The sequence below is a fragment of the Tursiops truncatus genome, chromosome 3 (assembly GCF_011762595.2).
Source record: "Tursiops truncatus isolate mTurTru1 chromosome 3, mTurTru1.mat.Y, whole genome shotgun sequence".
In the NCBI taxonomy this organism is placed as follows: Eukaryota; Metazoa; Chordata; class Mammalia; order Artiodactyla; family Delphinidae; genus Tursiops; species Tursiops truncatus.
In genome coordinates this window covers 138112324-138130761 of record NC_047036.1, presented here as the reverse complement: position 1 = coordinate 138130761, position 18438 = coordinate 138112324, and the positions used below count along the sequence as shown (strand labels likewise).

Genomic DNA, 18438 nt, shown 5'->3' with positions numbered 1-18438 from the left:
AAGCAGCTGAGCAGCATGCTCTGCTTGTGGTGTGAAAAATAAACCCTTGACCAAAGGCACAGGCTGCAAACTCACAAACAACCCCACCCCCAGCTTGGCGGAGCTGCTGTCAGCTCTCATGAGCTCTTCTGACTCTGAGATTCCTGGGCTCTAACGATTGTTCTGTCCCCTCAGTCCTCCCAGCTCCTCCTACAGTTGGCTCCCTTTCCTGTGAGATGAGCTGTCACAGCTGGCCGATCAGACTGCCACCCAATCAGCTACTCCTTTTACTCAGACCCCTGACTGACCTTGTTCTGTCTTTGCCTTTCCCATTCTTCTGATCCTCCGGCAGTTGAATCTCCTACCCCTGCTGTCTGATCCCACCGCTTGTCTAGTCAGCACGTTAGACAGTTTGATTAGCTGCCCCTTCCCCTCACCCTGCCAGCTCTTCCTGCTGCTAGCAGCTGTGCACAGGGCCTGCGAGTAACTCACTATCAGTTCCTTCTGACCCTCCATTAGTGCTGCTGGCTGATCAACTTAATATATTTCTCAGCAACTCTCTGATCTACTGCTGTCTCCCTCTGCTGTAGTCCTCTGATGAGCCTCCTGAAGTCTTCCCTCTCTGTCACCTATGTGATTCTCTTGCTGTTAATTGAACCGTCTCGTGTCCTGTGGCAGGCGCTTTTTCATTAGCCCTTTGAGGCTAGGGTTACCTGGGTGGCTACCTATGGCAAGTAGTAACACTTGAGTGCAGGCAGAGTTCAAGCACCCATGTCACAGCTTCCCCCAAATCCCAACAGCTGGTGTTGCTGTGTTTGACTCCTTGTATCTAGTGAGCTGCATCAGCAGTTCCATCATTCTTCATGGGACAACCTGACTTTTAGGATTTTGCGACTAATTTTTGAGGTGTTTCCTGAGCATCATCTTCTTCCTCATTTTCCCTCTGAGTAATACTTTGTTATAGTCACAGTTCCTGACTGAGAATCTATGAGGATTATTTGAATAAGAGGGGTGATACGATCTGCTTTACATGCTGAAACCATTTTGTTGCTGGATGAAGAACTGTGGAAGCAGGGAAACTAGTTAGAAGGCTATTATCTTGTTCCTAAAAATGAAGGTGGCTTGGATTAGAGGGGAGCTGTAAAAGGGATGAGAGATGGTCAGATTTGGGATATGTTTTGAAAGTAGAGACCGTAGAACTCACTGCTGGATTATGTGTGGTTGTGAAAAAAAGAGGAATCTAGAAAGTGTTTACTAAGTGAATAAATTGAATGAAAATTTGCTGGAGGGACCTTTTCAAGGTTTAGTACAAGTACTTTGCACAGAGCACACTGTCTGGCACATATTAAATTTCCAATAAGTGATAGGAATTATTTTTATTTTTATTATTATCATTACTCTACAAGCACATTTTAAACGCTAAATAGGTGAATGTATCAGGTAGTATTCTTGGTTCTATAATAAATATAAATTTCAGAAAGACAACTTCCCTCATAATGGTTTGTCCATAGGTGATTAGTAGCTCTCCCTTGCTTTTGTCTATGTTTCTTTCTTAATAATTTACATTTTAGCAAACTTACCTCATATGTCTTATCTGTTCCACTTTTGATCTTCATTTTACCCTAGACTTGTTTCTGAATTCACCATCTTCCTTATTTCTGCTCTTTTCATTCACTTTTATTCTTTATGGAAGCTTGAGTCCATATGGAGTCCTCTTCTGCAACATTTTATGTTCTTTCAACCAATTTGATAAATCAGTTATGTTACATTAATTTTGTAAAATATCATAAATCTGTTGAAAAGAATAAAGTGGATTAATGTGGACTAACAACAGTGATTTTCCAAGTTAAAAAAAAGAGCAAGTTATAGAAAAAATACAAAGTAGTGTCAACTGGAAAAAAGTGCACAACCTAGTTGAGAATTATTTTTTATTATTTGGTGGACATACTGAGGACTTAAGCCTGGGAAACAGTCTCTTAGATAGCTCTAAGGGACTGTTCCAAAGAAGTAAGAGAAGAGCCAGGATATGTAGGAGTTTTTGCAAAAGAAACCAGGACTGTTAATTAAAGAAAAACAGACATCTCAGCTTACTGAATTTAGCCCTTTTCTGTATATGGTAAGATGAAAGAGTCTGGGCTCACTGAAATCATTTCTTTCATATGCACTTTAGGTATCTAGGGCCAATATCCTGTTTTCTCCATCCTGAATCCCCTCAAGATGTACCATCTGAGGTAGGGCAGGATGGCTTTATGGCCCCAACATCCTTTGTTTACTGATATGACAGGTGACAATCTTTGTCCATAGTAGCATAAACTTGAATAATATGTTATAAAATAAAAGAATACTATTTTATTTTATGAGAGATATAACTCTCATATCTAAAACAGTAGGCTAGATTACACTTTGCAGATCAACAAACTAGAGATCTCAATAGATTAAAACAAGAATTTAGTTTTCCCTCATGCCTTAAGTCCACCAAAGAGTAGAAGGGAACTCTACTTAATGCTGTCTTCACTACAGGACCCAGGACATTGGGGCCTGGGGTTAATGGAAATGTTCACTTTTAAACTATATACTTTTCCTCAATATGACATTTAACAAGGGATACACAATATTCAGGAACTACTATGTAAATTAAAAAAATATTTCTCTGAGAATGGAGCAAGGATAACATATAAAAGTTATATGAAAAGGCTTTTATATTATGAATAATTTTTCTTCTTTACATTTGTTTTCTTAATTAAAAATTATATTATTTTAGAAGATAATTCAATGCTTTCACATTATGCTGAATGCTTGTGGAACATTAGCTGTTCATGAAGCCTATTTTTTTTTCCCCTATAAAGCTTTTGCCCTTTCATTGAGTAATGGGGAAGAAGGTTGATTGAGTTAGTTTGCAAGCAAGCAAGCATCCCTTCAAAAGAAGGGAAAACATAAAAAAGAATTTTTTTTTAGTATCTAGCAAAAGATTTCTCTACTCCACTTCTTCTGCAAAAGGGCCCTACTATAGATAGCTAAAGCTAATGTCTGTAAAGATGAGAGGAATTATTTTCCAGTGCTTTCTGTTAGTAAAGGCTGTGATGTCTGGAAATTACTAATGGCCAAAGTCTTTGCAGAAATTATTAGCTGTCCAGAAGCATCTGGAAAATATAGGAACCCTGAGAGGGACAGAGTTTATTTTCTGGGAAACTCTGAAAGCCTCATTAAAATGGATCTAAAAGTGCCATGGCAGAAACAAGGTATCACTGGGATTTTCTGTCTTCATCCATTTTTTTCCAAGTCATCCGAGGTAGACTGGCAAAGATGAGAAACTGTATCTTGTTCTGTACTTCTAATTCCCTGTCCCTCCTTTTTTCTTTTTCCTGTTGCCTGACTACATCTATTTGCTCACCTTCTCTCTTAACTCTTTAAAAGCGGAAAGGTAATAATTATCTTATTGTCTCTGAACTTTATTTTCATATTCAGGAGATGCTCCTTGCTGATTATTTACATACTGCTGATTTTTTTTTAAACTTCATAATATTTACTACTTAACAGATGAGAGGGAATTTCATTATGGGTTCTGGGGTAGAAATTGTTTTCTTATTTTAACATATTACCTTTCTTCATATAACCCAGAAGTCCGGCTTATCATTGATTTTTCAGCAAGTTACATGACAATATTTATCTTAGACCAATTAATATTTCAAGAAAAATATATTGAACTGTATGTGCTGTACAATGTTGAGCTAGGTTCTGAGGGCACAAAGAACAATAAGATGGGGCTTCTGAATTTGGAATGATAGCATCTGAGTAGAGAAATATAGAAAATAAACTAAGTGTAAAAAAAATATGGTAAATTTTCAAATAAAGTAGCATGTAATGGAGACATAGAAGGGAGGCCACCTTGTGGAAGTTCAGGTAAGCCTTTTACGTACCTGAACCTAGAACTGGGTGTTAAAAGACAAAAGGGTTTTAGACAGAAAGCATCACCCAGAATTATTGGACCCTAAACCTAAATCTTGACATCTACTTATCTTCCCCAGGTCCACCCACAAACAAACAAAAAAACACTGAATACCTTTCTGACATTTTTTGCCATAATAACTCTCATTACTCCTTTCAAATCTTTACTGTTGACTCTTTCTTCAGAATTAGTTGTTAGAAGCTTCTCACTGTGAAAGCTACTCTAAGAAGTCCAGTTTACATTTATCTTTCAAATTCCATTGGTATTTAGAAAACGTCTTTTTGAAACTTAAAACAATTTCAGAGGGACCAGGAGGAAGCATCTGTTTCACACTTGATTCTTTAACATCACAAGTTCATTGTTAACTCTAGCACACTGACCATTAGAGAAAGTAGGTAAAAAATACACTTTCTACACGGGACTGTAGAGATAAACCTGCTGAGTCTGTGAAAACACAGTGGGAAGCTCTCCATCGATTTAGTCAAGGCTTCTATGTCATAACAGTTATTTGAGGTTGAAAATACCCCACAGAGTTGTGTCAGAAGTGACTCAGAAGGATTCAGTTGGGCAAAGAAATTGGGGAAGTAGTATTTTCCACACATTACAATGTCCTTTTATTGATCAGTCAAGTAGTTCATCAAATAGATATTGATAAACTAAGTGTTGATTTACCAGTATCTGGTCTAAATGCATTGAACCAGAGAGACAAATTCTGGTTCTTATGAGACCTATATGTTAGTCATTGATGCCAATGAGCAAGTTAAACTGACAAAGAACAAGATAAATAAACAAACAAATAAATAAATAAACAAGTAAATAAATAAATGGCATAGCTTTGGAAGATTATTATAAAATGATCTATGTGTAAAATGGAGAAAAGATTTTCTTACTGTCATGTCTAAGTATAGTGAATATTGGCTTTTCAAAAAAGTACCTCTATAGTCTTCACCCCCTTTTTCCTTTAGAGGAGGAATTTGCATTTCAAGTAGCTTTGGTGCAAGGTTGTACTAACATGCTCTAGAACTAAAACTAAAAGGATCAGACTGTCTCTTACCTCACCTGCGAGAACCAGGGCATAGAAATGTGAATTAGCTTAGCTAATTGCATACTCCTGCCCAGAATTTTGAATCTTGATCAAATGATGCAAAGATGCTGTAGGATACTTCTAGAAATCATTCACTGCATCAGCTACAGAGGGGTACCCAAACTTTTCTTTTTAAAAAGAAAAAGTTGGGGGAACCTTCAAGTTGGCAGAGGAGTAAGATGTGGAGATCACCTTCCTCACCACAGATACATCAAAAATACATCTACATGTGGAACAACTCCTACAGCACACCTACTGAACTCTGGCAGAAGATCTCAGACTTCCCAAAAGGCAAGAAATTCCCCATGTACCTGTGTAGGGTAAAAGAAAAAAGGAAAAACAGAGAAAAAAGAATAGGGACAGGACTTGCACCTCTGGGAGGGAGCTGTGAAGGAGGAAAAGTTTCCACACACTAGGAAGCCCCTTCACTGGTGGAGACGGGGGGTGGGCAGGGGAAAGCTTCAGAGCCACGGAGGAGAGCACAGCAAGAGGGGTGCAGAGGGCAAAGCAGAGAGATTCCTGCACAGAAGATTGCTGCCGACCACCACTCACCAGCCTGAGGCTTGTCTGCTCACCTACTGGGGCGGGCAGGGGCTGGGAGCTGAGGCTTGGGCTTCGGAGGTCAAATCCCAGGGAGAGGACTGGGGTTGGCTGCGTGAACACAGCCTGAGGGGGCTAGTGCTCCACAGCTAGCCAGGAGGGAGTCCGGGAAAAAGTCTGGAACTGTCTAAGAGGCAAGAGACCACTGTTTCAGGGTGTGCAAGGCAAGGGGATTCAGTGCACCACCTAAAAGAGCTCCAGAGATGGGTGCGAACCGCGGCTATCAGCATAGACACCAGAGAGGGGCATGAAATGCTAAGGCTGCTGCTGCAACCAGCAAAAAGCCTGTGTGCAAGCACAGGTCACTATCCACACCTCCCCTCACAGGAGCCTGTACAGCCTGCCACTGCCAGGGTCCCATGATCCAAGGACAACTCCCCCGGGAGAACACACAGTGCACCTCAGGCTGTTGCAACGTCACGATGGCCTCTGCCACCACAGAGGCTCGCCCTGTGCTCGCCCTGCATTCCGTACCCCTCTCTCCTACCCGCCCCCAGCCTGAGTGAGCCAGAGCCCCCCTAATCAGCTGCTACTTTAACCCTGGCCTGCCTGGGAACACATGCCCTCAGGTAGCCTACACACAGAGGCAGGACCAAATCCAAAGCTGAACCCCAGGAGCTGTGTGAACAAAGAAGAGAAAGGGAAATCTCTCCCAGCAGCCTCAGGAGCAGAGGATTAAATCTCCACAATCAACTTGATGTACCCTGCATCTGTGGAATACCTGAACAGACAATGAATGCATCATCCCAAAATTGAGGCGGTGGACTTTGGGAGCAACTGTAGAATTGGGGTTTGCTTTCTGCTTCTAATTCGTTTCTGGTTTTATGTTGATCTTAGTTTAGTATTTACAGCTTATTGTCACTGGTAGCATTGTTTACTGATTTGGTTGCCCACTTCCTTTTTTTAAAAAAAATATATATATATATATTTTTTTCCTTTTTCTTTTATTGTGAGTGTGTATGTGTATGCTTCCTTGTGTGATTTTGCCTGTATAGCTTTGCTTTTACATTTGTCCTAGGGTTCTGTCTGGCCATTTTTTTTTTTTTTTTTTTTAAAGTATAGAGTTTAGCACTTGTTATCATTGGTGGATTTGTTTTTTGGTTTGGTTGCTCTCTTCTTTCTTTCCTTCCATTTATTTTTCTTTTTTCTTTTTAATTTTTTATATTTAATAATAATTATTTTATTTTAATAACTATTTTACTTTTTCTTTCTTTCTTTTCTTTTCTCCTTTTTTCCTTTATTTTTTCTTTTTTTTTTTAACATCTTTATTGGGGTATAATTGCTTTACAATGGTGTGTTAGTTTCTGCTTTATAGCAAAGTGAATCAGTTATACATATGTTCCCATATCTCTTCCCTCTTGCGTCTCCCTCCCTCCCACCCCTCCAGCTGGTCACAAAGCACCGAGCTGATAACCCCGTGCCATGCCTCCCTTTTTTTCTGAGTCGTGTGGCTGACAGGGTCTTGGTGCTCTGGCCAGGTGTGAGGCCTAAGCTTATGAGGTGGGAGAGCTGAGTTCAGGACATTGGTCAACCAGAAACCCCCCAGCCCCAGATAATATCAAACATTGACAGCTCTCCCAGAGATGTCCATCTCAATGCTAAGACCCAGCTTCACTCAACGACCAGCGAGCTACAGTGCTGGACACCCTATGCCAAACAACTAGCAAGACAAGAACACAACCCCACCCATTAGCAGAGAGGCTACCTAAAATCATAAAAAGGTCACAGACACCCCAAAACACGCCACTGGATGTGGTTCTGCCCACCAGAAAGGCAAGATCCAACCTCACCAACCAGAACACAGGCACTAGTCCCCTCCACCAGGAAGCCTACAAAACCCCCTTAACCAACCTTACCCACTGGGGGCAGACACCAAAATCAACGTGAACTATGAACTGGCAGCCTGCAAACTGGAGACCCCAAACAAAGTAAGTTAAGCAAAATGAGAAGACAGAGAAATACGCAGCAGATGAAAAAGCAAGTTAAAATCCCACCAGACCAAACAAATGAGGAAATAGGCAGTCTACCTGAAAAAGAATTCAGAGTAATGATAGTAAATATGATCCAAATTCTTGAAAATAGAATGGAGAAAACACAAGAAACATATAACAAGGACCTAGAAAAACTAAAGAGCAAACAAACAATGATGAAGGACGTAATAAATGAAATTAAAAATTAATTGGAAGGAATCAATAGCAGAATAACTGAGGCAGAAGAAGGGATAAGTGACTTGGAAGATAAAACAATGGAAATAACTACTGCAGAGCAGAATAATGAAAAAAGAATGAAAAGAATTGAGGACAGTCTCAGAGACATCTGGGACAACATTAAATGCACCAACATTCGAATTTTAAGGGTCCCAGAAGAAGAGAAAAAAAAAGGGACTGAGGAAATATTTGAAGAGATTATAGTTGAAAACTTCCCTGATAAAGGAAAGGAAATTGTCAGTCAAGTCCAGAAAGCACAGAAAGTCCCATATAGCACAAATCCAAGGAGAAACACACCAAGACACATATTAATCAAACTATCAAAGATTAAATACAAAGAAAAAATATTAAAAGCAGCAAGGGAAAAACAACAAATAACATACAAGGGAATCCCCATAAGGTTAACAGCTGATCTTTCAGCAGAAACTCTGCAAGCCAGAAGGCAGTGGCAGGATGTATTTAAAGTGATGAAAGGGAAAAACCTACAACCAAGATTACCCAGCAAGTATCTCATTCAGATTCGACGGAAAAATTAAAACCTTTACAGACAAGCAAAAGCTAAGAGAATTCAGCACCACCAAACCAGCATTACAACAAATGCTAAAGGAACTTCTCTAGGCAGGAAACACAAGAGAAGGAAAAGACCTACAAAAACAAACCCAAAACAATTAAGAAAATGGTAATAGGAAAATACATATTGATAACTACCTTAAATGTAAATGGATTAAAGGCTCCAGCCAAACAACATAGACTGGCTGAATGAATACAAAAACAAAACCCATATATATGCTGTCTACAAGAGACCCACTTCAGACCTATGGACACATACAGACTGAAAGTGAGGGGATGGAAAAAGATATTCCATGCAAATGGAAATCAAAAGAAAGCTGGAGTAGCAATTCCCATATCAGACAAAATAGACTTTAAAATAAAGACTATTACAAGAGACAAAGAAGTACACTACACAGTGATCAAGGGATCAATCCAAGAAGAGGATATAACAATTGTAAATATTTATGCACCCAACATAGGAGCACCTCAATACATAAGGCAGATACTAACAGCCATAAAAGGGGAAGTTGATGGTAACACAATCATAGTAGGGGACTTTGTAACACCCCACTTCCACCAATGGACAGGTAATCCAAAATGAAAATAAATAAGGAAACACAAGCTTTAAATGATACATTAAACAAGATGGACTTAATTGATATTTATAGGACATTCCATCAAAAAACAACAGAATACACATTCTTCTCAAGTGCTCCTGGAACATTCTCCAGGACAGATCATATCTTGGGTCACAAATCAAGCCTTGGTAAAGTTAAGAAAATTGAAATTGTATCAAGTATCTTTTCTGACCACAATGGTATGAAACTAGATATCAATTACAGGAAAAATGTAAAAAATACAAACACATGGAGGCTAAACAATACACTACTAAATAACCAAGAGATCACTGAAGAAATCAAAGAGGAAATCAGAAAATACCTAGAAACAAATGACAATGAAAACACGACAACCGAATACCTATGGGATGCAGCAAAATCAGTTCTAAGAGAGAAGTTTATAGCAATACAATCCTACCTCAAGAATAAAGAAACGTCTCAAACAACCTAACCTTACACCTAATGCAGTTAGAGAAAGAAGAACAAAAAAAACCCAAAGTTAGTTAGCAGAAGGAAAGAAATTATACAGATCAGATCAGAAATAAATGAAAAATAAATGAAGGAAGTGATAGCAAAAATCAATAAAACTAAAAGCTCATTCTATGAAAAGACAAAATTGATAAACCATTAGCCAGACTCATCAAGAAAAAATGGAGGAAGACTCAATTCAGTAGAATTAGAAATGGAAAAGGAGAGGTAACAACTGACACTGCAGAAATACAAAGGATCATGAGAGATTACCACAAACAACTATATGCCAATAAAATGGACAACCTGGAAGAAATGAACACATTCTTAGAAAAGCAAAACCTTCCAAGACGGAACCAGGAAGAAATAGAAAATATAAACAGACCAATCACAAGGACTGAAATTGAGATTGTGATTAAAAATCTTCCAACAAACAGAAGTTCCAGACCAGATGGCTTCACAGGTGAATTCTATCAAGAATTTCAGAAGAGCTAACACCTATCCTTCTGAAACTCTTCCAGAATTTAGCAGAGGGAGAAACACCCGAAACTCATTCTATGAGGCCACCATCACCCTGATACCAAAACCAGACAAAGATGTCACAAAGAAAGAAAACTACAGGCCAATAATCACTGATGAATATAAATGCAAAACTCCTCCACAAAATACTAGCAAACAGAATCCAACAATACATTAAAAGGATCATACACCATGATCAAGTGGGGTTTATCCCAGAAATGGAAGGATTCTTCAGTATATGCAAATCAATCAATGTGAAAACCATAATTACAAATTGAAGGATAAAAACCATACGATCAACTCAATAGATGCAGAAAAAGCTTTCAACAAAATTCAACACCCATTTTTGATAGAAACCCTGCAGAAAGTAGGCATAGAGGGAACTTACCTCAGCATAGTAAAGGCCATATATGACAACCCCACAGCCAACATCATTCTCAATGGTGAAAAATTGAAACCATTTCCTCTAAGATCAGGAACATGACATGGTTGCCCACTCTCACCACTATTATTCAACATAATTTTGAAAGTTTTAGCTACAGCAATCAGAGAAGGAAAAGAAATAAAAGGTATCCAAACTGGGAAAGAAGAAGTAAAACTGTCACTGTTTGCAGATGACATATTAGTATACATAGAGAATCCTAAAGATGATATCAGAAAACTGCTAGAGCTAATCATTGAATTTGGTAAAGTAGCAGGATACAAAATTAATGCACACAAATCTCTTGCATTCCTATACACTAATGATGAAAAATCTGAAAGAGAAAATAAGGAAACATTCAATTTACCATTGCAACAAAAAACATAAAATACCTAGGCATAAACCTACCTAACGAGACAAAACCTATATGCAGATAACTATAAGACACTGATGAAAGAAATTAAAGTTGATACAAATAGATGGAGAAATATACCATGTTGTTAGATTGGAAGAATCAACATTGTGAAAATGACTATACTACCCAAAGCAATCTACAGATTCATTGCAATCCGTATCAAACTGCCAATGGCATTTTTCACACAACTAGAACGAAAAATTTCACAATTTGTATGGAAACACAAAACACCCCAAATAGCCAAAGCAATCTTGAGAAAGAAAAATGGAGCTGGAGGAATCAGGCTCCCTTACTTCAGACTCTACTACAAAGCTACAGTAATGAACACAGTATGGTACTGGCACAAAAACAGAAATTTAGATTAATGGAACAGGATAGAAAGCCCAGAGATAAACCCACGCACATATGGTCACCTTATCTTTGGTAGAGGAGGCAAGAACATTCAGTGGAGAAAGACAGCCTCTTCAATAAGTGGTGCTGGGAAAACTGTACAGCTACATGTAAAAGAATGAAATTAGAACACTCCCATACACCAAAATAAATGCAAAATGGATTAAAGACTTAAATGTAAGGCCAGACACTATAAAACTCTTAGAGGAAATCATAGGCAGAACGCTTTATGATATAAATCACAGCAAGATCCTTTTTGACCCACCTCCTAGAGAAATGGAAATAAAAACAAAAATAAACAAATGAGACCTAATGAAACTTAAAAGCTTTTGAACAGCAAAGGAAACCATAAACAACACAAAAAGACAGTCCTTGAATGGGAGCAAATATTTGCTAACAAAGCAACTGACAAATGATTAATCTCCAAAATACACAAGCAGCTTATATGGCTCAATATCAAAAAAACAAACAACCCAATCCAACAATGGGAAGAAGACCTAAATAGACATTTCTCCAAAGAATATATGCAGATTGCCAACACACACATGAAATGAAGCTCACCATCACTAATTATTCAAGAAATGCAAATCAAAACTACAATGAGGTATCACCTCACACCAGTCAGAATGGCCATCATTTAAAAATCTACAAGCAGTAGATGCTGGAGAGGGTGTTGGGTAAGGGGAACCCTCTTGCACTTTTGGTGTGAATGCTAATTGATACTGCCACTATGGAGAACAGTATGGAGGTTCCTTAAAAAAACTAGGAATAGAACTACCATATGACCCAGCATTCCCACTACTGGGCATATACCCTGAGAAAACCATAATTCAAAGAGTCATGTACCACAATATTCATTGCCGCTCTATTTACAATAGCCAGGACATGGAAGCAACCTAAGTGTCCATTGACAGATGAATGGATAAAGAAGATGCGGCACATATATACAATGGAATATTACTCAGCCATAAGAAGAAATGAAGTTATTTGTAGTGAGGTGAATGGAGCTAGAGTCTGTCATACAGAGTGAAGTAAATCAGAAAGAGAAAAACAAATACCATATGCTAAAACATATATATGGATTCTGAAAAAAAAATGCTTCTGAAGAACCTAGGGGCAGGACAGGAATAAAATCACAGACATAGAGAATGGACATGAGGACACAGGGAAGGGGAAGGGGAAGCTGGGACGAAGTGAGAGAGTGGCATGGACATATATACACTGCCAAATGTAAAATGGATTGCTAATGGGAAGCAGCCACATAGCACTTTGAGATCAGTTCGGTGCTTTGTATCCACCTAGAAGGGTGGATTAGGGAGTGTGGGAGGGAGACCCAAGAGGGAGGATATATGGGGATATATGTATACATATAGCTGATTCACTTTGTTATATAGCAGAAACTAACACACCATTGTAAAGCAATTATACTCCAATAAAGATGAAAAAAAGAAAAATTAAAGTTTAATATTTTAAAAAATAAATAAACTTTTTAAACAAAGAAAGAAAGAAAAAGCCATGTTTTCTGTTCAGTAGCTGTCCACCCTAACATGAACCTTTGTTTTCTAAGTCTGAGTCTCCAAACTTCCAGTGCTCTATGGAGTCATCGTATTACTCAAATAGATATCCATCCACTTGCTTGCAGCTACCAGAGTTGGTTTCTGTTGCTGACAGTAAATGTAACTTAACTAATAAACTAGGTCATGTACTTCTACCATTTAAAATGTATCTGTCATACAAATATATTTCTGATGGTCTGATGGTTGGAATTACCTCCAGTTAGCTCTGCTGTATTTCACATACCTGTGTCTCCCTCAAAAACCTAGACATTATATCTCCCTCAAAAGCCTATCTTATTTACTGAGAAAAATAATTTAGATAGCAGAGAGTTTTTCACATGGGATCTTGAAGATGTATTTCATTTCCCTCAACGGTCATGATGATAATGCCTTGCTCTTCTTTCTATAATCTATAATTAAGGAGGTAGACATTTTGGGGGTTTCTCTGAGAAGTAACTTGGTTGTTCCTACATCTTCAGCAGTTTTTTAAACTACTTGTAAAGGAACTATGTATATAGAGATGAACAAAAATATATTTAGATGATGTCTTAATATCATCCCATACTTAGAACTTTGGATTTTATATTATACTGTGTGTTATATAGTATCAGTATTTATAATGTATTATATAATATATATTTTATAATTAAAATGGATAATGATTATTTCATATAATTATATTATGTACTTCTATATTAACATTATAATACAAGGCTATACATATTGTCACTATTAAGTAGTTTGTGTTCTGTGGACAATAGAGCCTTTAAATTTTCCTTTATCATATATAGTTAGAAAGCAATTATTGAATGCCACCATTGTATTCCTTGTCTTCAATATAAGTGCTGTAGAAAGAATATAAAAATAAAATAGAAGACCCAAGCAATATGCTTAAGGAATTTAAGTGTTTTTCAATGTGTTTTAGAAAGGAAGAAAGAGAGAAAGAGAGAAGGAAAGAAAGAGAGAGAGAAGGAGGGAGGGAGGAACATCTTGCATGTGAATCTATTAAATGTGTGTGTGTGTACACATACACAATTACATACATGTAATGTATATATTCACATATATATTCAGTGATTTTAAACACTATAATTTAAAAAATTTGTGTTGCTTCTGGACCAACAATCTTTACAGTAGAAAATGTGTTTTGACCTTTTAGAAAACATTTGCAATACCATGATACATACTTTAGTTTGAAGTACTGCAAATGTCATTTTCTTGTGGTTATTTGAAGGAAGGGGGGTAGTTTCTAGAAAAAGAAAGGCATTTTATGAGATTAAGTAGAAAATGAATAGAGTCTCTTTTTTTTAGCTAGAATGCTTACCTTTAATTTCCTGATTCCTTCTCAGTTCGTTCATACACAAAGAAAAAAAGTCATAAATTGAAAATGGATGGTTCATCTGCAGTGAAATGTGGTCTTTGTGATTGTTGATAAATAAGCAAGTTAACTCACAGGATTTCATCCACTATGCTGGAGGAAGTATTATTGAGAGTACAGTGAAATGGAATTTTGTGGGATGGGATATGACTGATATACTCCATTGAGTTTATTTTGATTGAAGCCCAAAGTACTGAATAATTGTTGATCTTTGTCTTGTTTGTAATTTAGAAACAATAATAACAAATGAAGAATTCTTATAAGTATCTGATTAAACAATGATGGCAGTTGCCAAACCCAGTGAATGTCAAATATGATTCCGTTTTGCTCCATCAAGGGCCTACTATGGATAAAACAAAGTGTTTATTCTGGGAATAGACCATTTGAGTCACCCAGTTGACTGATGTAAGATATTCCATTGACTTTAAGAAGTGTTCCCTGGTGGTGCAGTGGTTGAGAGTCCGCCTGCCGATGCAGGGGACACGGGTTCGTGCCCCGGTCCGGGAAGATCCCACATGCTGCAGAGCGGCTGGGCCCGTGAGCCATGGCCGCTGAGCCTGCGCGTCCGGAGCCTGTGCTCCGCAACGGGAGAGGCCACAACAGTGAGAGGCCCACGTACCGCAAAGAAAAAAAAAAAAAAGAAATGTTGGGTATTGCAATTTTATTATTGGTATTCCTGTTGCAGGGCATTTATGATTCTCATTATGTTTTACTTTAATCAGTGTTAGCCCAGTGGCTTTTTCTTTTAGGCTCTAAACAAATATTTGTTTAATGAATTAACCAACGTATATTGAAATTAGTTCCTATTTCCTGAGGACATATCAAGAGGAAACACTGGTAAAAGGAAGAGGCAGCCCTTGAGTAAATGAGAATCTGGGAAAGTTACCCTGGTATAGTGGGATGGTAAAAAAATAGCATGCAACTTGATGAACATATTCTTGAATGCTTGAATTGGTTACCTGATCAAAATATGAATTTCAATTTTACTGTTGGATTCAGTCCTAAGACAGACCTAGACCTTGAATGTTTTAGGGTGTGGAGAGGTGGGTTTTTACTCTGGCTGTATTCTGCTCTTTCCATGTGACATAAAGCCACACGGTAAACTCTCCGATTCTGAGTAATTTTCTATCTTAGGCCTGGTGGAGGGAGAGAAGCATTAAAAATGGTACTTATCAAAGGAGTCATGACTCAAAAGTAATAGTAAAACCAGCCAGCTCATATTGAGAGACTTAAAATGAAATTACTTCCACGGTAGTACCATTCATATACTCAGCATATAATCCCAAAGTGTCCTTTTAACAGCAGAATTATATAGCACAGGCAAGGCACTGCTTATAAGGGAAAATGTTGGAGGGATTTAGTCATGATTCTTTTCTCAAGAGTAAAGAAGTCTATATAAAATATCCATGTAATCGAGAAAATATATTTTGGCAATGTTTTTTTCATAAGATATTTTTTTCATCATATTTTTTTTTCATCATATTTTTTTCATCATATTTTTTCATAAAATATTTTTTCATCATTTTTTTTTCATAAAATAGTAACCAGTGGGCAACATCACCCCACATATGCTAGTTTGAAGGTAAAAACCAAAGATAGCCAAAGCTTTAGAATGATGTGAGGTAGCATATACTGTATATAAGAAAGTACCTACATATAATTTGCATTTTAATATTTGTTTCCTCATTCTTCCTAGCTCATTTTCAGTAGGCATGCCTACAAGTAGGGCTGTACTGATTGTTTGTGGCTGCCCAGTGTCTTCTGATGGTGCTGGTGCCATAACAGTTGCTCAGTTTTTGACTGTCACTTCTGCTGTCTTCCATCCATGCATCTGTTGATGGTTTACTATGTGCACGCAGCATAGTTGGTGCTGGATTTACAGTGGTTAACAAATAGATACCAGACAGAGTCGTAGTCCTCACGGAGCTCATGATATGATGTGACAAAAACTGTACAATTGACAATTTTAGTAGCTTTTGTTTACCGTTCACAGCCCCTCTATTATGTCAGCACAGTGATTTACTTCAGTCTACTACTGAGGATACTAAGGCACTAAAAAGTTTTAAAAACTTAGCCACGGTCACACTTGTTTCTGTTTATTAAAGATTTGCCTATTGCTGAAAATTTTTTAAATAGGACATTAATATTACTTTCTATATTATAATAACCTGATAATCTAATATTGCATTTAGAAGCCTTCCAGATTCAAATCCAAAAGTCTTACTCCAACCGACTTATTCATGGAGGTTATGGTCACCCAGGCTGGCGGGGACAGGGACTGCACCTCTAAATGATGGCTCAGAACCTAATTTCTCTCACCCTTGAGCTCTCAGCTCTCTCTCACTGATCCACACCGAGAGGTTCTTTCCCTGTGATCACATAATGGCAGACAGAGGTACCAGGGCAGAATCTTTCCAACTTCAGCTCCAGAGCAAAGATCTTTTCTGGTATTCTTAGCAAAGATCCTAGTAGTTAATCTGCCCTTTTTAAACTGTCCTGACTTAAACCAGCATGTTCTCACCCTGATTCATGTGAACTGAAAGGATGTGCATGGGGGAGCATCATCCCCATACAAAAACTGAGGATGTTTGTAGAAGCAGAATACCTTCCACATGGGCAAACATAAATGAAACACTACACGCATGATGGACCTGATGTTCATCTGCTCTCCAGCTGGCCTCACTCCCCTTCCAGGCAAGTCCTGTCTAGAAGTCCTGACCAGCTCCCAAGTCTCAAGAGTAGCCAAATCAGGGCAGTAGAGAGGGAAGACACACTTGAAACTTTAGACCACAGGAAGTTATGATCAAGTGCACCATCACTTTAAGTGGCAGGGATTAAAGCAGTGCTGAAGCTTCCTCCTTGTATCCTCTCAGGCATTACCAGTGTCATGCACAATTGCCCTTACTTCCTGCTGAGGATTCTTTCTGGCAGCCAGAGCCTGCTCTCCCCAGGCTGCTGCAAGCTTGAATGGCCAGAGAATTAACGCTTAGCTAGTGATCCCTGATAAGATGACTCTGAGACACGGGTGCCATGCTGGCCCCCAGCTTCATCCTAGTGGGGACTGAGATCCAGTTAGTTGACATGAAAACGTGAACTTTGTGGGCTCTCTTTCCTTCTCTGTCTCATTTCCCTGTTCCTCTGTCAGGGTCTTCCAGGGTCACCTCCCAAATAAACCACCTGTCCTTGAACCGTTGTCTTGGGATCTGCAAATAATCACATAGACAGTGATCACATAGGATCCAGCCTTTTAAATACATTCTCAAAATACTTTTCTTTAATTGTCATAATCTTCTTGTAAAAGTATAAAAAGCAAGGGGGAGAGGGATGCGTAATGTCCTTCCCAGACATCCACTTAAAATGTTTCCTGTAACAAATACAAATGACATACCTTCATTATTGTATATTCTATAGATAGAAAATGTAAATAGTATGATCAGATAAAAATATAAAAATAGAGTTTCCAATCCTGTTTTCCTTTCATAGTTAATTATTGTGATTCCTCCCATAAAAAGGATATAAGGAGAGAGAGAAAAGAGAAAAATAGAGAAAAAGGAGAAATTACAAAAATTTTTATATTGAGCTGGCTACTAAATAAGTGAAATAAGTTTCTTTAAACCCTGCTGCAAACAATAATTCTATCTTTGAGTACTTTTTTTAAGTAACATAACAGGTACTTTATGCACAGGTATTTAAATGATGTCATTTTGGCCACTGATATGCCATGGATTAATTCAATTAACTCACTACTAAAGATCTACTTGAAGTCTGCTTAGTGAGTACTACTGAAATTCTAATCATAACACTCATGGGGATAATTTTATTCTCCAAGTAGCAAAAATGTTTATAAAATGAGCTAAATAAAAAGATAAAAAATGGGCAGCTAATTTTTGAATATTTCTAATTATCAGGTTAAATTTGTATTCAACACGTTTTTCTTAAGTAATGGTATAAAATCTAGAATATGACCGTATAATTAATCATTTGTTCTTTAAATGTAAGCATTATTCAGAAAATTAGTAACTATGATAAAAAATCCAAACCTTTTACTAATTTTAGTGAAAAACAAATTTTAATAAAACAGTATAATATACTAAATATAAAAGCATATAAAAGCTGAATATAGTTTTTGGTATGGTTATTCTTTAGCATTTTTTTCAAAACAAAACATTTGTTTCATTTGATGTTGATAATTAATTTACCTGAATTGTAATTTACTAAGATAAATTGATATATAAGAAAATAGTACCTAAGAAAACTGTTTTCTTAAGCAGAGAGAGAAATTCACACACACACACACACACACACA

At 37.6% G+C, this 18438-nt stretch overlaps 1 long non-coding RNA gene across 1 annotated transcript in view; it reads left to right on the top strand.

The window, feature by feature from the left end:
- Nucleotides 1-18438, top strand: part of LOC141278354 (uncharacterized) — a 411822-nt gene that overhangs the window by 148025 nt on the left and 245359 nt on the right. The gene's annotated exons all lie outside the window — the stretch shown is intronic.